Source organism: Podarcis raffonei, chromosome 6 (assembly GCF_027172205.1).
Source record: "Podarcis raffonei isolate rPodRaf1 chromosome 6, rPodRaf1.pri, whole genome shotgun sequence".
NCBI lineage: Eukaryota > Metazoa > Chordata > Lepidosauria > Squamata > Lacertidae > Podarcis > Podarcis raffonei.
The window spans coordinates 466,005-476,694 of NC_070607.1; the positions used below are offsets into that span (position 1 = coordinate 466,005).

The window sequence follows — 10,690 nt, forward strand, 5'->3', positions numbered from 1 at the left end:
GGGGGAAAGCAGTGCTTCCCCCCATCGCCAGCCCCAGAGGATCGGGGGCAGTGGGAAGGCACGCGACGCCTTCCCGCTACTCTCTGACCCGGCTTTGAGGCTGGCGGTGGGGGAAAGCAGCGCTTCCCCCCATCACCAGCCCCACAAGCTGGGTCGAAAAGCCCACAGGAGCCACGCAGCCTTTAAAGAGCGCTCCCAAGGAGGGAGAAGGGACTGACTGGCCGAGTCCGTCCCTTCTCCCTCCTGTGGGCTTTTGCCGCAAAAGCAGGCAAAAGCCGCACGCTCTTTAAAGGGGCTGTGCGGATTCTGCTGGCTTTTCTACGAGGTGGGAGAATTCCCCCACCACGTAGAAAAGCCCGCAGGAGCCGCACAGCCCCTTTAAAGAGCGCGCTGCTCTTGGGGGCTTTTCCCCAAGGAGGGAGAAGGGACTGGCTGGCCGTTTCAGTCCCTTCTCCCTCCTGGTCGAAAAGCCCGCAGGAGTCGCTCGCAAGCCCGCAGGAGTCGCTCGCGGCTGGCTCCTGTGGGCTTTTGCGGGAGGTGGGGGAATTCCGCCACCTCCCGCAAAAGCAGGAAGAGGGTCTTGGAATAGCAAACAGACTGCATGCAGCCTGTCCGCTGCTCCCAGAGCTGCGGGGGGGGGAATAATATTTTTTCCTTGATTTCCCCCCTGAAAACTAGGTGCGCCCTATGGGCCGGAAAATACGGTACATATTTAGCATGACAGTATAATGGATAATATTTTCCAGCTGCTGCTTCTCAATGTTGTTTCCAGAGCAGAATTTCTGGGGGTTGGACTTTGATCTCCAAAACACCATCCTCTTGGGAGCCATCAGAAAGCAATCTATGGTTTGTTTTTCTAATTTATATTATGATGCTTAGAACCGGATAATGCAAGACACTGCAAAATGCCAAAAAATTATTACTACTACTATCTGAATGAGAAAGTGAAATATGAATATGCAGTCACAACTTATTTAAAAGGCAGAAGATAGTGCAAATTGTACTTAAAATTTGTTTACATGCATTTTATATTTGGAAAACAAAAGCACATTTGCTACATTTGTTATCTTTTTATATGCAAACATTGTATATAATAGAAATGTAAGAATCATTGCATTGGAGGATTTGCATTGCCACATTGCAATCCTGGATTTGCATAAGGTCATGGCAGGAGAGGGTGGGAGCACTGAGACATGAAAAGGGGACATTTTAAACAATGGTAGAAGTCTAAGTAGAGTAAGCAGGGGTGACACTGAGGAGAGGAAGTGACTGTTTAAAATAAGGTTTGAGTACAACAAGAAGGAAGTTAGGAATGTTAGCTTTTTGGAGTTAGCGTCTGTGTTGAACCCATCTCTTTAATTTCTTGTTAGAACTTTTTAAAAATCCCTCAGTGTTCCACCACCCTTGCTTTACTCAAACCTTTACTGCTGTTTAAAACTGCCATTTCTCCTTTCAATGTTACTACATAATTTATGTGGAAATGGTTTAATTTGGTTGCATACTTTTTGATGTTTTATTTGTTTATGACCACTTTTGTTATGTTTGCAATTTATATTTTTTCATGTTGTAAGCCGCCTTAAACATGATTTGAACTAGGAAAAGGTGAAACAAATAAAATTATGTATGGCCATTACTGCTTTATTCAAACTTCTGCCATTGTTTAAAACAACCACTTTCCCTCTCTCACCGTACTACCCTTCTTGCTGTACTCAAACATCTCTCTCTGCCATTGCTCAACTGTCTTGTGTGAGAAAAAGGATGCAGAGCCCGCAAATATAACATAATACCTTCCCACAATGTATTTCACTTCTTGTACAATGTGGTGTGCTCAACATTAAGTGCAAGATTCAATGTAGTAATTTACAGCAGAAGAGATACATTTTGTGAGCAGGCAAACCACCCACATGTGTGCAACACCCCCCAACTGATCTTAACTGAAGAAGCTAACTGGGAGGCTTCCTCTTAAGATTCCATTCATCTTAAAGATGGAATAACATATCATGGGTGCATGCAAAGGGGGGGTGCAGAATAGGAGAGAAGCTAAGGTGTGGATATGGGGGTGATCTGTGCAAGTATTGTTGGCATCCGACTTGTCTCAAGACAATTGTTATGAAGTGCATCTCTGGGGGTGAAGTCAAACCACTGTGTTAGCAGCATTGAAGTGAGCTCTCTGTGACACAAACCTGGACTGTGTATGGAGGTTCGGTGCTGTCCAGACAAGACCCCACCCCTTGGCCTTGCTGATATGGTCCAAAGAAAAGCAGAGCAATACATTTGGCACCAGTTCAGCTGCAGGTGTTATCAGATGCGTACCATTTTCATCTAACCATTTTAGGGACTCCACTCCGGATTCGTGTAGGGTTTACTTCTGAGTCTTTACTTCTCCTGAAGCTACCCCACAAGGCAGCGGAGGTTTAGGATCAATTTCCTTCTAGATGGGCTACCTTCCCAGGTGGACAAGCCCCATCTGCCCCTCACATACCTCAACAACACCTGCAGAAACTGCCTTCTTGATCGTTGGACCCCCTCTTGCTCTCATCCACTCAATCTGCTTGAGCCTGCCTTTCCATGCAGGAGAAGTCCCTAACTCGCCAAAGGTTTGAGACCCATTGGCTCCCTCACCTGGTTTAGCTGGCCAGATAAATCCATTCGGGGGGGGGGCTGGCTGCTATCGCATACTGACAGCTTCTAGGAGCCAAAGGTGAGAGCTGAGTGCATGATGGGGACCGAAGGTGGGCAAACTACCCCTGGAGGAACATGACGTGTCCACCAGCAGAGGTGCTACCCCTCTCCAAATACCCCCATATATCTGTGTGAGTAAGAGGCATCAAAATAGGGGTGAAGCTTAAAGCAGGGGCGTAAAAGGGTCCACAGAGTAGAAGGGTATGGTGGCTTCATAATTAGCAGGAGAAAAGGATGCGGGAGGAGGAAGGTGCACGTTACCATGGGGTAGTTTTGTGTGCAAGGGGGTGTTTGGGCTATCAGGAAGGCAGGTTCATCCACAGGTCAGAAGGAAAACTTGAAGTGCGATCAGCTTTTTAATTCAAAAAAGTCAAGGTGAATACATTGCTTAGACTTGTCTGGCCCCTCCTTCCCTTTCTAGTCCGCTTCCTCTGGACTCCTCCTAAGCAGCCATAAACTACAAGGAGGAGGAGCCCCTCTGGGCTTCCTCTTCTGTGTCATCCGGGGAGGGGGGGACATTATTGGGTGGTTAATGCGCACAACTCTTCCTCATCCAGCGAGGCCCTGACATCGGGGTGCACAAAAGGAAGGGGAGGAGGTGGCATGGGCATAAATGTTAAAAAGGGTGTAAAGCAGGTATGCAGAACAGAAGAGAGAAGTGTCTTCAGAAGCGGGGTTAGGAAGATGAAAGAGAGCTTAGTAGTTGTAAAAGTGTAATGGTTGAGTGTTGATGTGGTTGGAGGATGGGTGGCAGCTAACAGATTGAGGTTGAATCCGGACAAGACAGAAGTACTGTTTTTGGGGGACAGAAAATGGGCAGGTGTGGAGGACTCCCTGATCCTGAATGGGATAACAGCCCCTGAAGGACCTGGCGCGCAGCCTGGGAGTCATTTTGGACTCGTAGCTGTCCATGGAGGCGCAGGTCAATTCTGTGTCCAGGGCAGCTGTCTACCATCTAGTACGCAGGCTGAGACCCTACCTGCCCGCAGTCTGTCTCACCAGAGTAGTGCATGCTCTAGTTATCTCTCGCTTGGGTTACTGCAATGCGCTCTATGTGGGGTTACCTTTGAAGGTGACCCGGAAACTACAACTAATCCAGAATGCGGCAGCTAGACTGGAGACTGGGAGAGACTGCCAGGACCACAACACCGGTCTTGAAAGACCTACATTGGCTCCCAGTATGTTTCCAAGCACAATTCAAAGTGTTGGTGCTGACTTTTAAAACCCTAAACGGCCTCTGTCCAGTATACCTACCCCCATCGTTCTGCCCGGACACTGAGGTCTAGCTCCAGGGGCCTTGTGGCGGTTCCCTCACTACAAGTAGCGAAGTTACAGGGAACCAAGCAGAGGGCCCTCTCAGTAGTGGCGCCAGCCCTGTGAAACACCCTCCCACCAAAGGAAAAAACAACTACCAGACTTTTAGAAGACATCTGAAGGCAGCCCTGTTTATTAAGCTTTTAATATCTGAAGGATAGTATTTTAATATTGTGTTGGAAGCCGCACAGAGTGGCTGGGGAAACCCAGCCAGATGGGCGGGGTATAAATAATAAATTGTTTATTCATTATTATTATTATTATTATTAATTTGTGGATCCTGCTGGCCCACATTCTTAACACTTCTGGATTCACCCACAACAGGGAAACTAGAGAGAAATGTCATGATTAAATCTGATATATGCAATTCTAGTGTTTCACTTTTACCTGCAAGATAAAAAATAGATGGGCGGGGTATAAATAATAAATTATTATTATTATTATTATTATTATTGTTATTATTATTGTTATTATGGGGGAGCCCATGGGGGTTAACGTGGGGGGAATGGCAAGGTGCTGGTGAGTGGAGTAAGGGGGTGCAGCCTCCCATAAACCTAAACCTAAAGAATTGTTCTAAGAGCTCATTGGTTCCCACATCAGTCCACTCTGGAGGAAAATACAGTGGCACCTCAGGTTACATACGCTTCAGGTTACAGACTCTGCTAACCCAGAAATATTACCTCGGGTTAAGAACTTTAAGACCTTAGATCATGGCCACTGGGCCCATCACCTCCTGGCAAATAGAAGGGGAAGAAATGGAGGCAGTGAGAGATTTTACTTTCTTGGGCTCCATGATCACTACAGATGGTGACAGCAGTCACGAAATTAAAAGACGCCTGCTTCTTGGGAGAAGGGCAATGACAGGCCTAGACAGCATCTTGAGAAGTAGAGACATCACCTTGCCAACAAAGGTTCGTATAGTTAAAGCTATGGTTTTCCCAGTAGTGATGTATGGAAGTGAGAGCTGAACCATAAAGAAGGCTGATCGCCGAAGAATTGATGCTTTTGAATTATGGTGCTGGAGGAGACGCTTGAGAGTCCCATGGACTGCAAGAAGATCAAACCTCTCCATTCTGAAGGAAATCAGCCCTGAGTGCTCACTGGAAGGACAGATTGTGAAGCTGAGGCTCCAGTACTTTGGCCACCTCATGAGAAGAGAAGACTCCCTGGAGAAGACCCTGATGTTGGGAAAGATGGAGGGCACAAGGAGAAGGGGGTGACAGAGGACGAGATGGTTGGATAGTGTTTTCGAGGTTACCAGCATGAGTTTGACCAAACTGCGGGAGGCAGTGGAGGACAGAGGTGCCTGGCGTTCTCTGGTCCATGGAGTCACGAAGAGTCGGACACGACTAAACAACAACAACAACAAATGAAAAAAAAACTTTTTTTTAAATATTTATTGAAATTTTCAAAAAATAAAAAAACCATAAAAAATAAAAGAAAAACAACAATTAAAAACACTTAAAATTCACATCTTACTTTCAATGACCAATTTCCTTGACTTCCCCACACCTCCCCTTCTTGTATTCCAATTCCAATTTTAGCTCAGCAAGTTCTTGTCCCCAAACTTTACCATATTTTCTCTATTCATTTTAGTTATCCAATTTTAACTTATAAACCTCAGTCTTTGTACATCAATACTTATTCTTAAAAATCTTTTTTCTAAGTTCACCCCATCAATTTAATTAACCAACTTTAACTTAAGAACCTCAATCTTTATACGTCAATACTTATTCTTAAAAGTCTTTTTCTAAGGTCGGCCCCAATTCCCTTCCCTAAAATCCCCATTTTTATGTTAATGGCAAAACCAAATTAATTAAAACAATATATAGTTATACACCCTTTGGATTCCCAGGACCCCACCACCCCCTTTTCCCGGTTTCGAACCCCAACAAAAAATCCATCAGTCCATCTGCAGTCAGCCTGGCGACCTCACATCCGAGGCTCTCAATTCTCTCTCAGTTCCTCTCTGCCAGTTTTTTTGATAGTCCTTTATATTAAACACCAAATCTCGAAGAAGCTCTGTCCCAATAATGTCCATGTTTCTTCCAGCCAGGCCTCCATATTTAAATGTGGAGCCAAAATCTTGTTTCTTGCTTCTCTTAAGTCCAAATGTCCCAAAAGCTCCAGTTTCCACTTTAGCCAGGTTTTTATTCCATATATCTTCAGATCTCCACATAGGGAGATCTCTCCATTTCCCATTCTTCAATTCAAACCAAATTTCCATCATCCTGATCTTATTTTCCTTTATATCCATCTTGGCCGGCCTCTGGCTCTCCTCAACCATCTGTGGCATTATAGCTCCTCCTTCTTTTTCCTTCAAATCATCATGTTCCTCTTCCATCACATTCTCAGATTTCTCAAATTTCTTTTCTTGTTCGGCTGCTGAAATTTTAAGGTCAACTGCAAGACTTTCTTGTTCATCTGCAAAAACTTGAGTCAAGTCCCTCCCAGGCTCAGCAACTTTGTTTACTGTTCCCTTCAGTATTGTGACGTTATTAGTCAAAACATCACTCTGTTTCTGTAACTCTCCCAAGAGAAAAAAAGACCTCTCCAGTTTAGCCAGTATTTTTCCACTTACAGCCATTTTTGTAATGTCCTAAATCCCCTCTAGAGGGATTCTAGTTTGTTGTTATCTTCCAGTTCCAACCCAAAAGTCAAATTAGTCTTTTCTCTTTATTTTTAACAATTTGTTACCAAATTGTAGCAAAAATAACCAGCAAAGATAGCAAAAACAAAGTTCTCTTTTTTCCCCAACTTTGACAGCTAGTTTGACAGCTGTCAAAGTCTTTATTTCTCTTCCGCAGGCTCTCCCATCGATCGCTCCCGGGTCTTGGGGGGGGGGGTGAATTCCATTTTCAATGTTAGCTCTTATCCTCCAGCACAATCACTTAAATTGCCCCAACGTAGAGTTAATTGCTTTTCTCCACAAAGAAGAGAGGTATTCTCACAACCTTAGTAATAAAATCCTTGCTTTATGATGTTTACAAGGCGGGTGGGCGGACCTCCTTTTTACACCTCACCCGATCGTGCCTAATTCCCAAAGACAATTTCCCTTTTAAGTCCAATTTCCGTATTACTCACGGGTTGTTACTTTTAGTCCAAATGTTCAAAGAAAGAAGTCAGCGCTCTCCGTCCATGGCATGCGGCTTCACTCAGCAGGAGAAGCAGTCGACTCAAAGCACCACGCCACTCTCCGTCCCCCGTTCCGGAGCCTTTAAAAAGGCTCCTTTGCGGGTCGGGGGGGCGCAAATGGTGCCCGCCGAGTCACCAGGTCCACAGGCTTCAACGCTTGTGGTTTATGAGGGTCCCCGCGTCGCCGCTGCGGCAGGACCCAACCCCTGCTGAGCCAATTCCCTCCGGAGCTCGGAGGGAATCCGCCATTAGGCGATGGCGCTAACCCGGAAGTCCTCAAAAAAAAAACTTTTAAAACTACAAAAAATATCGAAGTACATGACACAGAACATAAGCAACTATGGGAAAGATAAAAGAAAAGAAAAAAAAGAAAAAGGAAAAAAAAAGGATGAGCCAAAGCAGGAAAGCTCATCTATTGTACACTTCCGTCAAGCTCACAACAGATCATTATTCTTATCAATTAACTCTATCTGCATTCCAAGGGAATCCCTCATCTTGGTATCAGGGAACATTTCTCTTATCACCCTTCTTCCTAGGAGTAAGAGCTGTTCTGAGGGTTACTTTATGCCCTAGCCCTCCAGGGTCATGGTGCTTGACCATCAGCCATAGCCATTCAGATGGCCAGGTCTTGTAGAGGTCTGCAGTTTGTTAAGCATTGCCACCAATAGGGTCTCCTACCTGTTGAGGAGGTGACCCTATGCTATCATCATCCTGGAGCTCATCCTGATTTCTAAAACACGGGTCCATCTACCCATGTGAATGCACAAGGCAAGGACCATTTCAGCTGCCACTGCTAATCTCATCATCCTTTTCCCTACACTACAGCTTTCTTTTTAATACCCACTTTAATGGAATATTCCTTTTCATTCAACCACAGTAAAGAAGGGAGAGGCCACACAGCTTCTGCAGCACCCCATGACGGGTGCAAGAGGTGTTCCAGGACCTTATAAGAAACAAAAGGAGAAAAGAGGATTGGGGTCATTCCCAGGTCATGCCAGTAAACCTAGCCGGGACCTCTGATCCACTGTGAGACCAAGCCAGCCTAGGGAAGGCCAGCAGCCCCTCCTGACAGCAGCTGCCACCATTTGGGAAAGGAGTGGGGTGCTAATGCTGGCAGTAAGAAGGCTTTTTCCTGGATATAAAATCTGCAGAGAGGATGGGAAAGGTTGTACTGATGCTTTCCATTCTCTTGCTAAATTAGAGATCTGCCCGAAGACTTCTAATTCATTGTGCTCAACGTCCTCTATGACACTCTGTTATGATAAAGGGAAATATTCATAAACCAGAAAAGAACTTGTAGCGTCTTTTGACACTCTCCTGTGGACTTGTAAGGGGCCAGTCTTTAACAAAGAAACCTTTTTTTTTAAAAAAGGGTGACATCAGCATGAAGCCACAGAATCTCATCTATAATTTCTGGCTTGAATAGTAATTTTGGGATGTTTGAGTTATCAAATCCTACTGTTGCAAATTACTGTGTTTATTTTGCAATCATGTAAATTTTAATAAATTTGCCCAACTGTATTTTTTCCCCATTTCATCTCTAATCCTGTATCAGGAAGTTTTTTATGTATTTTATTGTATTGTATTGAACTTTATTACGGCCATTGGCCCATCACACGACAGTTTCCCATACCAACATAATGTACTTAAACCTCCAAATTTAAAACCGCCAAAACTTACAAAAAACAGACAAGAACCAAAGCAAAACAAAAACAAAAGACCAACATCATACATTACAATAAATTTGAAGGAAGTTTTTTATGTTTGATGTTTTATTATGTTTTATATATGCTGTAAGCCGCCCAGAGTAGCTGGGGAAACCCAGCCAGCTGGGTAGGGTATAAATAAATATTATTATTATTATTATTATTATTATTATTATTATTATTATTCCATTTGACCTCATTGTTTACATTCCCCCCTCCACAAACATGTATACAGACACCTACCAATTGAATATAACACTTCATGGAACTGATGAAATAGCTTCTAGTCAGTGAGTTAGGTCAGTAAGGCAGAAAAACTTTTCCCAGAAGGAGCATCTGAGGAATAAATTCAAGCATGTGCATTGGTGGTTCAGTGGTAGAATTCTCGCCTGCCACGCGGGAGACCCGGGTTCGATTCCCGGCCAATGCAACTTACTTTTTTTACATTACAAATTCATAATATATTGTAACAAGTGTTTTCTTACAATCTAGAAAATCCGCAAGAACTGTGTTACTTAAAATGAGGAAGAAAACTCACGTATAAGCCTGTATTTTCAATGTTCTAAGTAATGAATTTCAAACCGTCTTAGAAACACATAAACTCAATAGACAAAAGTATACATGTTTTATATGTATTGGCAGACAGAGGGGATTGAAATTGGAAAATTTGCACAAGAGAATAAAAAACACTGGAGATGCCGGGGATTGAACCCGGGACCTCACACATGCGAAGCGCGCGCTCTACCACTGAGCTACATCCCCCAGCTCCCAGTGTCTGCTCAGTGAAGTATATGCATTCTACACTTATCCTTCAGAAAAATGTTAACCCTTTAATGATGGTTGTGTACTTGTCTCAGCATGAAAGGACAAGCAAAAGAGCAGAGCCAAGCCACTACAACCACAATGCTACACAAAAGGATACAAAAGATCGCTCGCTGAAAGTTCCCTTAAGTGTCAAATTGCATTTTGCACAACTCCTCCTCTGACAAGCTGGCAGGCTAGTCTGAGAGGATTATCATCTCATTGTGCTGATATGAAGCTAGAGACCTTGACCCCTGCCTATCTTGTCAGAAAAACACACAAAGGAAAAAGCTACCCAAGGTGCTTAGGTAGAGATTTACAATTGCCGTTTTCCTTTACTATTTTATCAGTTGACATATTGAACAATACCGAGTTTACCTTTCAGACCCATGTGAAAGCCATAAATGAGCAGCAGACCTTGGAAGCTCCCCAGTTCCTCACACCCGCCTGACCAATTGTCCTAACTGGGCTCTGCTTCCTCTTTGTGGGGCGAGAGGCCCGCGGAGGTGATGCGCAAGCAACGTCCTCACGCTGGCGGGCTTCCCGGGGGCGGCGGGGGGCCTTCGTCGCGGCGAGGCCGAGAGGGAGGCTGGCCTCGAGGGGCCCCTCTGGCAGCGCGCGCGCGCGCGCGCGCCCGCCCATCCCGCCCGGCAGACGTGGAGGCGCCTCAGCGGCTCCCGCCTTCCCGGCGACCCGTCCCAGCTCGCGGGCCTCCCTCGTGACGTCGCCACCCTCGGGCCAATCGCGGCGTGAGAAGTGGCTCCTCGTTGCCACGCCACGCCCTTCAGGATTTGCCGGCGCTTCCCCCCGAGTGGCAGGCCGCGATTGGTGGTCTTCCAGGCTTGTCCAATCCGAGAGAGGCACCTCAGGGCATGCTGGCAGTGTGCGTGCGCCTGTCAAAGGGGAAGGCCTCGCCCGCTGCGCGCGCACCCGCCCCGCCCCCTCTCGGCGGAGCGGCGGCTGCGCGTGAGGCGAGCGCGCCTGGCGGCTATAAGGGCTGCGCTGCTCCTGCCGAGTCCGTGGAGCGCCTGGTCCGAGGCCGCCTGGCGGGG

General features: G+C 45.8%; 2 non-coding genes across 2 annotated transcripts; one reads left to right on the top strand and one right to left on the bottom strand.

Moving 5' to 3' along the window:
* Positions 1–9,196: 9,196 nt before the first annotated feature.
* On the top strand, positions 9,197–9,267 carry TRNAG-GCC (transfer RNA glycine (anticodon GCC)). Its single transcript has one exon. It is a non-coding gene; the product is annotated as a tRNA-Gly (tRNA).
* Positions 9,268–9,527: 260 nt separating this feature from the next.
* Positions 9,528–9,599, bottom strand: TRNAA-CGC (transfer RNA alanine (anticodon CGC)). The gene has a single exon. It is a non-coding gene; the product is annotated as a tRNA-Ala (tRNA).
* Between the last annotated feature and the right edge of the window lie 1,091 nt (positions 9,600–10,690).